Below are 15,599 nucleotides of genomic sequence, written 5' to 3' on the forward strand. Positions count from 1 at the left end.
GATACTTCAAAACCTGAACGTGAAACACGGCAATTCAGTACAAACTTTTGTAGAGAATTTACAAAAAATTCAGCATATTGGACAATAACCCACAATACACATTAAAGTACTCTAGATATAAGGCATGGATGTTGATGTCATAATTCTTAAATGAATATGATTTCAAATAAAAGTGACCAATATATTGAAGATATTTCAAAACCTGGACGTAAAACAAGGCAATTCATTTATGTGATAAAACGAATGCAATTTTGTATTTACAGTCTTGCAAAGTGAAGCAAGCAGATGTTTTTTTATTTTATTACGATGCCTCAACGTCAACGACAGAGGGCGCCCAAACACTGACAATTCCTACTATGCTGGTTCACTTTGAATGTCAGCTGTGATTACTGGAGACCTGTTGAAAAATTGTTCCAACACAAACGCTTCGAAAGAGGGTCATGATGCTAATGCCTTGGGCAGTTTATTGCGTACACCCCATATAGTTTTCGTTCTTGACCTGTTACACATGGATGCTGAATGGGATATTTGACCATTTCCTCTATCTTGAGGGGAATTAAATAAATCATATGCCTGGGTGTTATCTACGAGTCCGAAGACCAAGGGAATGACCTTAAAGCTAGATGGTGGGATATTGTGACGGTAAAACTTGGGGGTCGCGTGTTCATAGTGCAGCAGGTGCGGGATCTGGCAGAGGGTAGAAAGTGTTGGGGAGATGCTGGTGGCCTCGCCTACTTTGGCTATGAAGGCATCTTGATCTTGTTTTAGCTTATTCTACCAAGAAGTATTCGTTTTGGTGCCAACAATGCACTGTTGTGTTCACGTAAAACATCTCTAAGCCGTTTTCCACTCATGCATAATTGCTATTAAAAAAATCTTGTTTGTTTGATGTGCTTTATTACTTTGTTACATTCGGAGTGCGTTTCTACCGTCGCCATCCTTGCCGTCAGTCATGCACTGTGGACAGTGAGAGGAGCAGTGCAAGCCGATCAACTCTTGAGAAGGAGGTCTCAGCCCAGTCGTCATTGGCATAAATGGTGGTCCCCTTCAACCGGCCACCTGTATCGCAGGGATAATGTTTAACTCGCTTCAATGGTCTCACCTTGGTACCTGGTCGTTACAACATGTCAACACCTGCATAGCCGATTGTTCCTTTTTTAAACAAGTAAAAGATACATTACTTGCATGCAGCTATTGTTGAAACATTAATGGGGATTGTATTTATATAATACAAAACTACTTTTGAGTTGAAAGGTAAAGGGATGATTTGTATTAGCACTTGGTGTTATATGCAACCTGGACTTTGACACTGCAGTAAGGGGCATAAATAATGATATGGCCTGGGAAAACCTCACGAAATCCAAGGAATCTTTTTCAAGAGAATTTTGCATGGGTTTTGCATAGGCATTCATACGTGGTTTTTCAAGTGGGAGAAAACCCCATACCTCTGATTATCACGGGTTGGCTACGTATGGTGCGAAAGAAGCTCAACATACATATATACGTACTGTTCTAAGATTATTTTCCATCTTGTCCACCAGCTTGAATTTACTTTGAACAAGTTTAAAATTCACGAATGTTAAAAATAGGCGAATGCTTCTCGAGATGACAAAGAGAACACTTTCATAAACTCTATTTTTTCCCTTCTCATGTTGGTCCCATCTACAGGCAGCCTCTTTCTTCCATTGTGTCTGATTATTGCTACATCTACCCCTGGAATCAAATTGCATGTAATAGCGAGCTGATGGACACGATGACACGTGGCCGATATAATTTGGCTTCAGCTCACATTCACTCTCCTTGAACTACAGCTGCATTTTCAGTCGGCTTATTAAACTGCACACTGGGCAGCTTTGACAGTTTAACGTGTTCTCATTAAATCTATAGGTTGCAGATGCATATGAGGTTACTGTAAACGTGCAGTTCACGTGGCTTTTTGCGAGATAAAATTGAAACTCGCAGTGATGGGCTTTACGCCATTTACTGCTCTCATGCTAGAACGTGCCTCAGAACTGCATTTGGATGTCATTAGCATGCGCAGAATGGCAATCTTTGTGCATTGTCACTAGATGGAAAATAGTCTGCAGAATGGTAATGGCTTGAAATGAACTTTGATCTGAGAAGCAGCACAGATTTAAGAAGGAGGATGAAAGAAATCTTTTTCTGACTTTAACTTAATAAATAGAGATCTGTGTGCCCTCATATGGCTGTAACTCAACTCAAGTCCGATTGCATGTCCGAGTAGGGCTTTGTCAATTGGCCGTCGGGGTGAAATGAGAGCAGTCGAGACCATGCTTGTATCCTGCTGAAGGCAGGTCGGTCAAAACGTTGATGTCTCTTCCGTCCCTCTCGGTGACCGAAAACCCCAATTTTCGTCTAATGAACTTGCTATATAATGTGTAAGCCTGCTGAAGCAACAACAGTTTGGTAAGTTATAAGCTGCATTAATCATCCATGAAACTGTGCAAAATGTAATATATGCTTAGCTCTCAAAATAGCATTTGCAATTTAAGTTGTTGCATTTTGACGTACAACTTGGGTCGCCAGTACTCGAGTAATATAAAATGTATCAGGTGCTGCCTTGGGATTAATTGCTTCTGCCACTGCTGGTAGAAGAACATCCACTACGAGGCACGGTAATGACTTTTCCAGAGGGCACCTTGCTTTGCTCATCCATGCTGGCCAGACTTCTTGGAAGGAGTGTGAGTGTTATGTTGGAACGTAATGGCCAGCTAGGTATATACTCTTTGGTTCTTTCGGTAAAGTCACGTAGGTATAAAATAAAATAAAATGTATACCTAGATAATCCATTACGTTCAAACATAACACTCACAACTCATTCCAAGAAGTCTGGCTAACATGGATGAGCAAAGCAAGATAATGAATTTTATTTTATACCTACGTGACTGTACCGAAAGAACCAAAGAGTATGGATTCCTGCAGTCACGAAAGCTTCAAATCAAGATTATCTAGGTATATGCTTGCCGGTAACCTTTAAGACTTGTTCAGAACTGATCGAGACAAGTCTGTTTTACAAGATATACCTAGGGGTGATTAATTAAAAGTGTATTAATACAAGTTTACGGTTATGTAAGGCATGTGTTTTATATCTAGGGATCATGTTTGAAACTGATGCTGCATAACCGTTGCCACTTTTCACCTTCGGCTTCCCAAGATGGGAGTGCTTCTGAGCGTGCAACGTAGCAGCTACCGCAACAATGAGCTGCTTTGGTAATGAAGGGTGACACCCTGGGCTATAACGCATGGACTTCGTATTTTTTCCCTTCCTCTTTCCTTATTAAGGTCCGCCAGGGTGCTTAGTACAAACCTGAGGGCAGTACCCCATAATTCTCCCAGAGGGAGAAGCGTGCAGCAGCGAGCAGGGGGGCGGGGTGGGGGGGTGAAGCGGGGAATGGGGCGCATGCAAGGGGGCGCATGCAAGGGGGCGCATTGAGGCACGCACGGCTCCAACTGCGTTGTAAATTCGTTTGAAAAAAAGAACTTGTGTCTGTCCCCGTGCCCCCGACCCCCCTGCGTCTAAAAATACTGCGGTTTCAGGGAACAGGGAGAGAGCGCTGCTCACTCACTCACCCCGCAATTGGGCCCTGCGGGCGGCATGGCATGGTTTCACCCATGAACCTGGCCCTGACCCCCCCCCTCCCACACCGTCTCTGCCCGTCTCCTCGTCTGTGCGCGTGAACTCGAGTATAAGAATCCGATTGTCCACAAATCTTTCCGCAGTGCTGTGGGATCAAAACAAAAACACATCACTCGAATACGACTGACAGACCCCCAAAACGAGCGCAAGTTTTCATAATACTGTGAATGCTGTCTAGATTTCAACATAATGACCTGTCAGGAAGACAAAGCTATTGTTAGCACTAACAATAACAAGCAATGGTGACTCCAGTCACCTTTCATTTTGCACGGCTCCTGTTCGCGTCTGTGGGCTGTTGAACAATTGCGGCATAATCGGGTGTCCATGCAGTAATTCATAATCCGCTCTCGTGTTTACAATGAATCAAAACACTAAATGGCTCTCCATAATCCTCTCGCCTGTTCAAAGTCTCACGATTTGTGGTCATTTGTCGTTGCTGAGCACACGCGAACAAAAGACACCGAGGGCGTACTTCGGGCAGCGTGGCGGTGTTTGGCCTCACCATCGAACGCAGGCGGTGGTCACTGCACCGCGCGCTTTCAGATGCGCTTCTGTGGCCGTCTGGAACGCTCTTCCATTCCGATATTAGGAAGCTACTGGCCCTATGCACTTTTACATCTGGATTAAAAAAACTCATTTCTTTAGAACTATTTTTTGTGTTTACTTTGCCGTCCTTCCCCCCCCCCCCACACACACACCTCCGATTAACACGGTTGGCTACGTACGGTGCGAAATAAGTAAATTCATGCGCTTTGGCTGGGGAGCGAGAGATGAAGGATTGAAGGATTCATTTTTATCGCTGCTTATTACGCTTTCATGGATCGTGAGGCTCAAGAGAGGGGGGGGGGGGGCACTGTACGTTTGTAATTAGGGCACCCGCAAATGAGGCGCACGTGCGCCAGCACAACCTGACGCCGCCTGGAAATCATTCTCTCGGGATAAAGCCCGATAATTAGTTTAATGGCCTGTCATTGCCTCGCTCTCGGCTTGTCAGTCTCAGAAGAGAAAAGGAGTTTGGTTTAATACGTAGTGCTGCGCCGTTTGTGCCGAATGTTTCTTTTTGTTCGGAGGTGTGTTTACATCCTGCGCCAAATGAAGACATATGGCAGCTTTGTATTGTGATGCCAAGGCCCAACATTCACTTGTGGGAAACACGTTGGAACGAAGCGATTGGATATCTCAACGGCACCTTTCTTCTTCTTCTTCTAGATAATTGAACCATATGGCGGGACCCGGGGTCCCATAAGCCCCCGGCGCTCGCATAAACTGCGTTGCGACGTCATGTTGTGTCTGTTGAAGGCGAACGACACGGCAATCTATTGCTCTCGACGAGGTCGACACGATGCGCTAATCAAAGTTTCAACAGTTTTGTTTATGACTACGGCAATTTTGGCAACGTGAAGAACGAGAGGATTAATTTCTGGTGGGTCGCGGCGTTTATGTGCGAGGTGGGACGGAGTCGCCAAAAAAACATTAATTAATTAATGAATTACGATTTTGACTTCCCCGGGGTCCCGCCATAGGGTTAATATAGCAAATGCTTTGATTTAAAGCTTTCGTGACTGCAGTAATTCATATTCTTAGTTTTTTCGGTAAAGTCACGTTTTATATATATTATTATTTTGTTGTTTCTCTTCAACGTGACTTTACCGAAAAAACTAAGAATATATAGCAAATGCTGTTTTTTAAAATGTATTTATATTAAGGTTCAAACGTCAGGTTGTGGAGGCAACGATGCTGACACTGAGATACGTCTGCAATCTCTCGATGTATTCGTTTAATTCCCTGTGGTTAATGTAACCCCTAAACTGCTCAAAAAGTTAGGACGACGTTTTATCATAATGAGCAGGAATTTCCAAATATGTCGAAACTGCTACAGCACTCGGCATCATGCGGTCTGAATTTGATCAACGACTGTTTTTGTTTTGTTTATTACCTGTACCGTAATCATCGCGACATTTAGACTGTCAAGCCAGATCGCAAGACGAACGCACGGGCATCTAGCGATCAAAGCTAAAGGATTCACAAGACCGGCAGGTAGAGATTCATACTCCATGACCATCCCCCGTGCCGCCTCGCACTCCGCTCAAATCAAGCGATAAGCCCTGCAGCTTGGTCTCTGGGGCGAGCAAGGAATCTGTAGCTGACCCCGTGACCCCTTGACCTGCGCGGTGTCCACTGCGCCTTGGGGCCAGACGGGTGCCGGGTGCCGTCTGGGTGCCGTGCGTGGCTCCGCACAGACGCGCCAAGGGGCGCGCGTTTTTTCTGTTTGTGCGCTAAACAAACTCCGATGGCAGCCCCTGTTTCTGACACTACTCAGACGCAAGGTTTTTATTCCACGTCTTTGAGCTGATTGAGTGGTTGAGTGAGTGACGCTAATTCTAACCATGTCTCCAATGGGGTAAAAGTACGCGATTTTATTAATGGTGTAGTTTGATTTTTGAGATGACCGTTTTCACTAATCGAGTTCAGTTGAACTAAACATTTAAACACAACACGTTGTCCATACGGTTTTTATGATCGCTGGGTTCAGTTATGTTTTATTTTTTAATATGATCTCGTCGTTGGGATCAAATAAAATGATCCTATGATCTGTTCTTATATTTCACAATTTAATCATGTAAGCAGAGCTTTAAAATCGCAACATTTTGCAATGATTTGTTTGGTTCGCCAAGTGTAATCAAATTATGTGTGCTAAATTATATATTCTACACATGTGAGCCCTTCTGTGTCGATTTAGTGTCTTCAGTTTTGCTTTTTGTAACACGAGCGAGGTGATTGGCTGATTGCTGATACAGTAACGAAAACCTCAACTCATTTCATATTTATTTTTAAATCCACTTGCATATTTTAATTATGCTACGCATTTGTACCCGATGCATGCATGTGCCGCATGGTTCAAAGTTAGTCACCTAACAGTGTGAAATGTTAAAACAAAGAGAGCACGACATATCTCGTAACTTTTCAGCGGGTGATGGGGTGGGTAAAACTAGAGGCCATTGCGTGTCCCCTTTCTAAGAAAACACTCGACGCAGACGGGCGGTGAGGCGGCTCATTGGGCGCGGCACCGAGGGACGAGGACCTTATGACCCCTCCTGGCCTCACACTGGGTCATCTCACACCCCCAAGGGACGCTCGCTCGCTCGGCTCACAGTGCAGTTGGGACCGGTGTGGGGGTTGGCAGTGCAGCCGTAGCAGAGTGCCGCTCGCTCCTCGGAGGGCCTCTCTGTTTAGACTACCGTCTCTGCCAGCTAACGCTAACAAAAACACGAGAGTTGGAAACCAGATATTTTGGGGGTAAATAAAGGATTGAACGATCCCCGTGTTTAAACTCCTGAAGGATTAACGGGACAAGTGCCGGTTTGCTGCCAGGGGTGCACTTGTTTCACGCAGTGAGCCGAGTTGGGTGTGAGCGCCATCGAGCCTCCCTTTAATGCCTTCCCGAGTGTCCGGCAAACTCCACGCCGCGTGCGGATGGCAGGGCCTGTATTTAATCCCGCAACTCGGAGTCGCCCGTGAGAGATTAACGGGCTCGCGTGCAGATTGTTCAATCTTGTCCACCTGGAGGGCTCTTGTGCCTGTAGTAGGCATTACATAAAGTAGTCGACTCAACTAACTGTGCCATTTTTGAGCGTTATTTCCTTAATAATGGTTGCGATTTTCGCTCGGCACGCAGGTGGTTCTTGCACACAAAAATGTGCAATAAAAAAAATGCCCAAAAATCTCAACGAGGACCCATCTTCAGCCTGGTGTAGCCATCACGCGACATGTAGAAAGAGGTGAACGTTGGCTGCGCGTGTCGTTTTGCAAGCGACCACGCCATCTAAAAACGGCAAGGTGCACTCTGTCGAAAGCGCAATTGATCTTCGCGGAACAGGCAGCGCGCGTTTAGCAACCTCAAGAGTCGGTGTGGAATGAATGGGTCAAGGCATTCCAAACGAAGCCCGCTCACCTCGCGGGCCTTAGTGTTTTTACGTGACAGCCTTGCTGCAGTTGAGTGAGCTGCACGACAGCTAGACAATGCGCAAAGACGCATTCGAACGCAACGTTTCTTGGTCTGCCGTTTTCACGTGTACACCTGGAGTACGTTTAACTCAGCCGATTGTGCAAAATATAAAGCAAACATTGTGTGCACCACCAGCGCCCCCTTATTAATCGAGCCACACATTTTGTCCGTGACTGCGCACGTGCTAATTTAGTGCTGCGGATAAACGATTGCCTAGGCCCTAGGGGCTATGCTGTGACTTGCTTAGTGCGGCAGCGAGCACGTGGCTTCCAACCCCTCCAGGATCAGTGCTGGACTAATATAATCGCAATCCACGCTAGAAAGTTAACACAACTTTGTTAAAATGCGTGTAACAAAATCATAGTTGAGGGCTTTAGGCTGCCCACCGTGTCATGGAAGAATATATATGTATTTCGTTGGATCTGCTGAGCCTCAGCGTGCTACGATTTGGAGGTGTTTAAATTCCCTTACGGGTTACGAGTAAACAATGGCATAGCGGCTAACGATACTTTCTAAGCTATTTAAATCATCTGAGCAGTAGGGCAGTCGGTCTTCATCCACAAAGAAGAATCTACGCTGAATAAACAGAGGACCTGGATATTAATTGTGCATTGCATTCCAGCCACTAATAAGTGGCCCCACGTCTCGCATCTCTACACAACTCGATGTAGCCACTACAGTTTCCATGAGAGTCCCAGGGCACGAGCAAGCGGCCAGATGAAGGGGACTTTCAGTGAAGCACGGCTTATGTATATGCTTTGAAACAGAAGCAGTGAGTTCCTTACCTGCAGCGTGCAAGTCCACTACAGACGACGAACATCTACACCGGAAATTCTCGGATTGGGTCCTTCTTCCGATATTAGAAAGCCACCGGAGCTATGCATTACAAAAAAAATCAAGTTTGCAAGCTCATTTATTTAAAACTGCTTTTTGTGTTCAGTTTGTTGTCCTTTCCCCGCACCTCCGATCAGCACGGTTGGCTTCGTACGGTGCGAAATAAGTAAAGAAATTCAACAAACGTCCAGCATACGTCGCGTGCCGCAGGTGACGCAGCGAGCCGATGAAGGTGGTGCCGTGGCCGACACCGAGCCGAGGTCATGCATGGCAGACCAGCCAGGGGACACAATCGTTGGGTTGACCACACTTTGAATTCGGGAATATGGCTTGGCGTGTACGTGTTCAAAATATATCTCCCTCATTCAACGGAGTGCTTCATATGCATTGTAGGACGATTACAATATAGTTGTTTGTCTCAATTTAACACTTAGGCTTTCGCGACCAATATTATCCACAGTAGAGGTGTATTGTTTGCTAGATCGCGTAAATGTGAATGTGTCGTGAAACCCGCCACCACCACCCTGGCTGTCGCCTGATGATGCTCGTTGTAATTATTGGCAAAACGTCGTACTTGAATTGTAAATGTTGAGGGTTTACTCTGCAACCCACCGGTGTGCTGAACTAGTAACGAATTGGCACGTTCTGTTTACGTGACAAACCTTACTAGTTGGCTGTGTCGGGTGGTGGCGGGTTTAACGTCACGTTTATATATGTACGCGATCTGACCCAAAACACATCTATTATGGAGTTTATTTGAAGTAGGACACATTTATTTCCCGACAAAATATGTTGATTTCGACGTCGCGTTTACTTTACTCGAATAAACGCCACGAGTGGGCAAAAACAAACAAACATGAAACCCAGCGGGACTGGTTACACGGGGAACTCAACATCACGGGACATTTTCCGCCACCACCTCCTGCTCCTCCACGCGGCATCTGTGCTGTTGACGGTGAAGGACACACGCCTGAGGCTCGCTGCTGGGAGGAAGCCTGCAAGGAGACAAAAAACTGCCCGTTCCGGAGGTGTACGCAGGCACACACACAAGCTGGAGAAATAAATCAGACCCCCCCCCCCAGGAAATTCATTAAATGCACACAGATGTGACGTTTTTTGTAGAAATTAATCTCGGGCGAGGGCAACTGGGCCCTCGCCGGAGCCTGGCGGGCGGGCAGCTGTGCCTCGTTAGCGGTGTCACGCAGAGGGCGCGCGTGCAATCACACGCACGTGGAACCCTGCCTTCAAGCGACTCTCGCAGGCCGAGCGTCGCATACATGTAAAGTCATGGTCTCAGATCGGGGCGTGCGCCACATAGAGTGGGTATTGAATTGGTGACTGTGGAACTCGTATCTTGCATTTGCACGATTTGGTCGAGGATGCGGAGAAAAGATGGGCTGTTTTCTTTCTTTCTTTCAAGCAAGCACCGTGGTCAAAGTGTTCTCACAGCCACGACTGGGTTTTATACCCATCGTTAGTCAGGACGTACGGCAGTTCTCGTTTCACGTTTATTTTTTTAAGGAGAAACTTTGCAGTCACGAAAACTTCAAATCTAGATCAATTCTAGATTAAACCTTCGTAAGTTTGTCAAACCTGATCATTTCGGAGAAGCATAGTACAATGTATTAAAATTTCGATTTAAAGCTTTCGTGACTGCAAGGATGCATCTTCTTTGGTTCTTTCGGTAAAGTCACGTAGAATGAGAATAAAATAATAAATTGATACAATAAAATAACACAATAAAATTATCACGACGTTTCGGCCACAACACAAGCGGCCTTCATCAGGTGAAGGGACGAAACTGTCTGGAGGACAGCGTCGCTTGTGTTGTGGCCGAAACGTCGTGAGAATTTTATTGTGTTATTTTATTTTATCAATTTATTATTTTATTCTCATTCTACGTGACTTTACCGAAAGAACCAAAGATAATGTATTAAAAGTTGAAAGGGTGTGACTGTGTGCTCGCACCTCTGCCATATTTTGAATGTAAAGCACGTTCGTCTGTTATAACAATATATTGCACAGACGTCATTCGTTTTGTAAATCAACCTTGTCTGATGCAACGCTACCTAGGCTGGCTCACGAAAAATTATATTGCAATCTCTTGTAAAAAGGTTGTAGGTGATTACTGTTGTAAACAATGACTGTACAAGTATCGAAGTATATTACGTATATAGAGTCTACACATCTGCATGCCTATAGTAGTGCTGTGTGCAGAAACTTTAAAGGTAAAATAGCACCAAGCTTCGACATGGCCAAGCAGCTATTAAGGATACGCCCGGAGTATTATGCTCAATTATACATTTTAGCGATTTAAACGCGTACTAAAATAAGAACTAAGCACCGTAACACTTATTTTTTTATATCACTATTTGTAGTAAAAAAATAATGTAAATAAAGTTAGTTGGGAGAGTGTGCATAACAAAATTAATGCGGGGACAATAAAACCGTTATCTGTGTTGCAATAAATGAATGAATGCGAGGGTGCGTAACTGTGCTCTTTCCAGGGACTCGCAGTTCTGATCCTTCCACTCCGCTTTGCACTTGAGGTTTTTTTTCTCACTCTTCTTCCTCCTCCTCCTCCTTCTTCTTCTTCGTCTTCTTCCTCTTCTTCCTCCTCCTCCTTCTCCTCCTCCTCCTTCTCCTCCTCCTTCTTCTCCTTCTTCTCCTCCTCCTCCTCCACCTCCTCCTTCTCCTTCTTCTTCTTTACCACCACCACCACGGAGACATGCCAAGCAGGGTGTTGACTGGGCGCACCTTGAGCGGGCGAAGCTGCTCGTTGGCCAGCCACCGCACGTGGCAGCTCAACTGCAAGATCCCCCCTCTCTCACGCACCTTTGAACATTTTTTTTTCAACTGCAGACAACTGGGCAATTGATCACCTCACCTGGAGGGAATATTTTCAGCCATCAAAAGCAAATGCCCTTCATATATTTATATTTTTACCTGCATGCGTACGGGATTAGTGGATCTGTACGTGCAGTCGAGTCGCGATAAGCAACTCGAACGATGCACGCAAGGTCGGCCGTTCGTGTTCCCGTGCGGAGCAGCGCTCTCGCGATTGTAGTGATGATGGCACGCGACGCTCAATGCTTGCGTGCCGAGGGCTTTATACTCACACAACAACAGAAGAGCGCGTATGAAATGAGACGACCGAGCATTTCGATTTTAACCGTTTATACGAAGGCACATTTCAGCTTACGAGGCTGCTCATTACGTTCACAAAAAAAAATGATCAACTCCCGCATTGGTGCTATTTACTGTGTTACGTGTGAAGCGCTCGAACAGCACTTCATGGCATCATTTAAGGATGACCGGTGGCGTTTGATGGTCAAGGTCCGTCAAGCCTGGCGGGGTGTTAGAGGAAACGCTCGCGTGGCGCTCGGACTCAACAGACGAGGCTTGTGCTGCAGGCGTGCGAGCACTTTGTCTCCCGCTTTCTCGTCACCCCCCCCCAGCCCCATCACACATCCCCACAACTCCCAAGCCAGCCGCCGAACCCACGGCTCGTACCCTACCCCGCCGCCGATAGGTTATCGGGCTGGGCTTGCCAGCTTCACCGATGTGATGAAGGGAAGCCACAAGGCAGCCTTTGTTCCAGGATTATCCAGCGCTGGTATGAAACTGATCATAAAACCTGTCTTCTGCATGCACACAGGGCTCTGTGAGGATTTGGGGGAAAAACAGAACCGGTCGTTTGAAACCCCCTGATCCAGATTTTGAAAAAGGTGCCGAAATGAATTCAATACTGGAGCTATGTGCACACGACTGAACACATATATATTTGTACGAACGCCTTAAAATGGGATCAAGCAGAAATAAATTATGGCAAAAGAAACTGGTCGAATAATAAAATAAAATAAAAACAACAATTCCCTTGACAATGAAGCCACGTAGAGGGAGACATGTTGCTGAGTCTGATCCCTTGGCAGGGGACCGTGTCTCACTCTGTCTGTGCCAGGAGCCTCTTACCTGGGCTCTCATCGACCATGGGGCTTATCGTTGCAGGTGAGGACACACTAATAGGAGGACATCGCTTACATTTGGCCACAGTCCCAGCCCCGGGGGGAGTGGAGGTTAGTGGGGGACGAGACGGGTGTTCGTTCCCACTGAGACTGAGCCGGGCCCGGTCGTGGCTTTTGATGTTGGTTGTTTTTAGTTATAAAACAGCGATTACCGTTTTATTGTTGAACACTAACTTCACGTTTATTGAGAATAAAAACAAGTTGTGCACCTAAACATCTAATTTATTTTGAGTTTAGTTACAAAAAAAAAACATGCAGCGCCCATATATATGAAATGAGACTCGGTTGCGACTTTGCTGAATGGGAAAATAAGGTACTTCTGATCATGTTACGAACCATTTATCATGTGCATTTACAATGGACTATCAGCTGCGCAGTTCTGACTTTGTCCACTCTTGTGACATTGGTCGCAGCTCCAGGTCAGGCAGGAAGTGATCTTCGCCTCGACTTTTGGAATAAGCAGATAACATGTGCAGGTGGCGATAATTATAACGCAACAGTAAACCAGAGATTATCTTCTTTGGTTCTTTCGGTAAAGTCACGTAGAATGAGAATAAAATAATAAATTAATAAAATAAAATAACACAATAAAATTATCACGACGTTTCGGCCACAACACAAGTGGCCTTCATCAGGTGAAGGGACGAGACTGTCTGGAGGACAGCGCTGGAGCGAACACAGCCAAGCTCAGACCGCGACCTTTAAGCTGTGTGAGAAGAAACAGAGCGCCTTGACAAAGGAATTAGCATAAAAATTAGCATTTAATTGGCGGACTTAGCATGATGAACGGTGTAGAGGGGGTGAACATGTGCAGACCGGCGAGGAGGGGAGGGGGAGTTTACATATTGATGGTGTGAAAAGGGAATTTAAGCTGCGTGCAAAAGTTTGGTATACCACTACTTGAAAAAAATATACTGTACCATTGAAAATTAGTTTAATGTTTGGTTCGGATAATTTAGCATTGAAATAGCTGCGTGATTAGCTTGTGATTGGTCACAGAAATGGCTATGTTAAAGTCTACACATCCACAGAGGCACCTAGTACAAATCAAACAGCAGAATTTAGCATTTAAATAACTGAGTGATTAGCTTGTGACTGGTCATAGAAATAGCTATGTTAAAGTCAAACCCTACACATCCACAGAGGCACCTAGTACAAATCAAACAGGAGAATTTAGCATTGAAATTATCCGAACCAAACATTAAACTAATTTTCAATGGTACAGTATATTTTTTCAAGTAGTGGTATCCCAAACTTTCGCAGCAGCTTAAATTCCCTTTTCACACCATCAAAATGTAAACTCCCCCTCCCCCCCTCGCCGGTCTGCACATGTTCACCCCCTCTACACCGTTCATCATGCTAAGTCCGCCAATTAAATGCTAATTTTTATGCTAATTCCTTTGTCAAGGCGCTCTGTTTCTTCTCACACAGCTTAAAGGTCGCGGTCTGAGCTTGGCTGTGTTCGCTCCAGCGCTGTCCTCCAGACAGTCTCGTCCCTTCACCTGATGAAGGCCACTTGTGTTGTGGCCGAAACGTCGTGAGAATTTTATTGTGTTATTTGATTTTATTAATTTATTATTTTATTCTCATTCTACGTGACTTTACCGAAAGAACCAAAGAAGATGAATCCTTGCAGTCACGAAAGCTTTAAACCAGTGATTATGTTTACTGCACCAGTGGGCGCTGGGGCTACGGCCAGATCTGTTGTCCAAGGTGGCTGCGTGAGTTTCTTAACTGTAAAAAAAAAACCCGAGGCAGAACTCACCGTCCGTCTGATCTGGAACCCTGTCTCACGACTGCCTTGTTCAACCATGCATGCATGGATGGGTACGATAAGGGGGGGAGGGGGGGGCAGGAATCACCAGCAAAGCGAGCAATCCTATCTGAAAATCAAGGCCTCTTTGTTGCAGTAAACAATTTGACGTGACACCGCCATTGGCACGGAAGGCAAGGTCGCGGTATTGTGCAATGCCCATCAAGTTCCTTTCTCCTTTTTTAGATCACCATGAAGATGTTCCACGTGACCTTTAACAGACCCGTTATGGACCGTTAAGCGTTTCCATTTGACATCAGGGAAAGGTGCTTCTGCCTTCGGTATTATCCTCTACTCACGAGTCTTAGACTGGCAAAACTATTTGAAGTTTATGTTGGCACTGCATTTCATTTGCACAACCTGTTTAAATAAACAACTATGTCAGACAAGGGGATTTTAGGTTACAGGTGATGCTTAGGAATTGAGCATTTGGACATTGTAACACCTTGTAAAAATGCGAGCCCTTTACAAGGTAAAGATTTAAGTGGAGGATTTTTCTGAGCTTTTGGTGGTAAAGGCAGGTCCGTGCACAGCTGCTGTAAAGCTGCTGTGGCAAGGAAGTGACATGTTTGACATGTGGATTTGCTGCCCCACAGCATTTGGAGAAACTGTTTACAGTGTGGATTCCATGGGGCTGCACCAACTGCGGCAGGTAGGGCAATCCCCCAACCATAGGCCCCAAGACGCTGCGTGGACAAGCCAACGATGCTGTCCACGTGGTGCAAGGGTTACCACTTCTGAGGTTACAAAAATAAGAATATCTCACAACAATACTGAAAGAGGGGAGAACTACATGCCAATGGATTGTCTCGAGTGGTGTTTAGTAAATGATATTAGACAACTGACAATTTTTTTTTTTACATAAAATGTTCTGGAGCGACAATTTTCCCTGGACAGCTTCCTCAACAAGATGACAACGTTACTGGGGAAAACCAGGCAATTTATCTCTCTCTCCGTAACGGTACTACAATACGATCAATTGTGAATCTAGGAAGATTTAAAACAATTTAGAGTCAAGTGGGTCAAATTATTATTTAATGGCCTTATTAAAACATTTAATCGAGCCTGTGGGGCTGTGGCAGTGTGTCTAAGTTATGGTTGAGAGTTCAAATCACAGAGTCGAGGAGAGACACAACCTAACATCGCTTTGGGTTGGTAACGTGAGTGGGAAATATTGCATTGGGTATCCTTCAGAAGAAGTGTTGGTCCTCATCATCATCAACCACGATATATCCACTGCTGGATGAAAAACGTCCCTCGCCC

This window comes from Petromyzon marinus, chromosome 2, assembly GCF_048934315.1.
Source record: "Petromyzon marinus isolate PM22_M1 ecotype Great Lakes invasive population chromosome 2, UKy_Petmar_22M1.pri1.0, whole genome shotgun sequence".
Classification (NCBI taxonomy): Eukaryota; Metazoa; Chordata; class Hyperoartia; order Petromyzontiformes; family Petromyzontidae; genus Petromyzon; species Petromyzon marinus.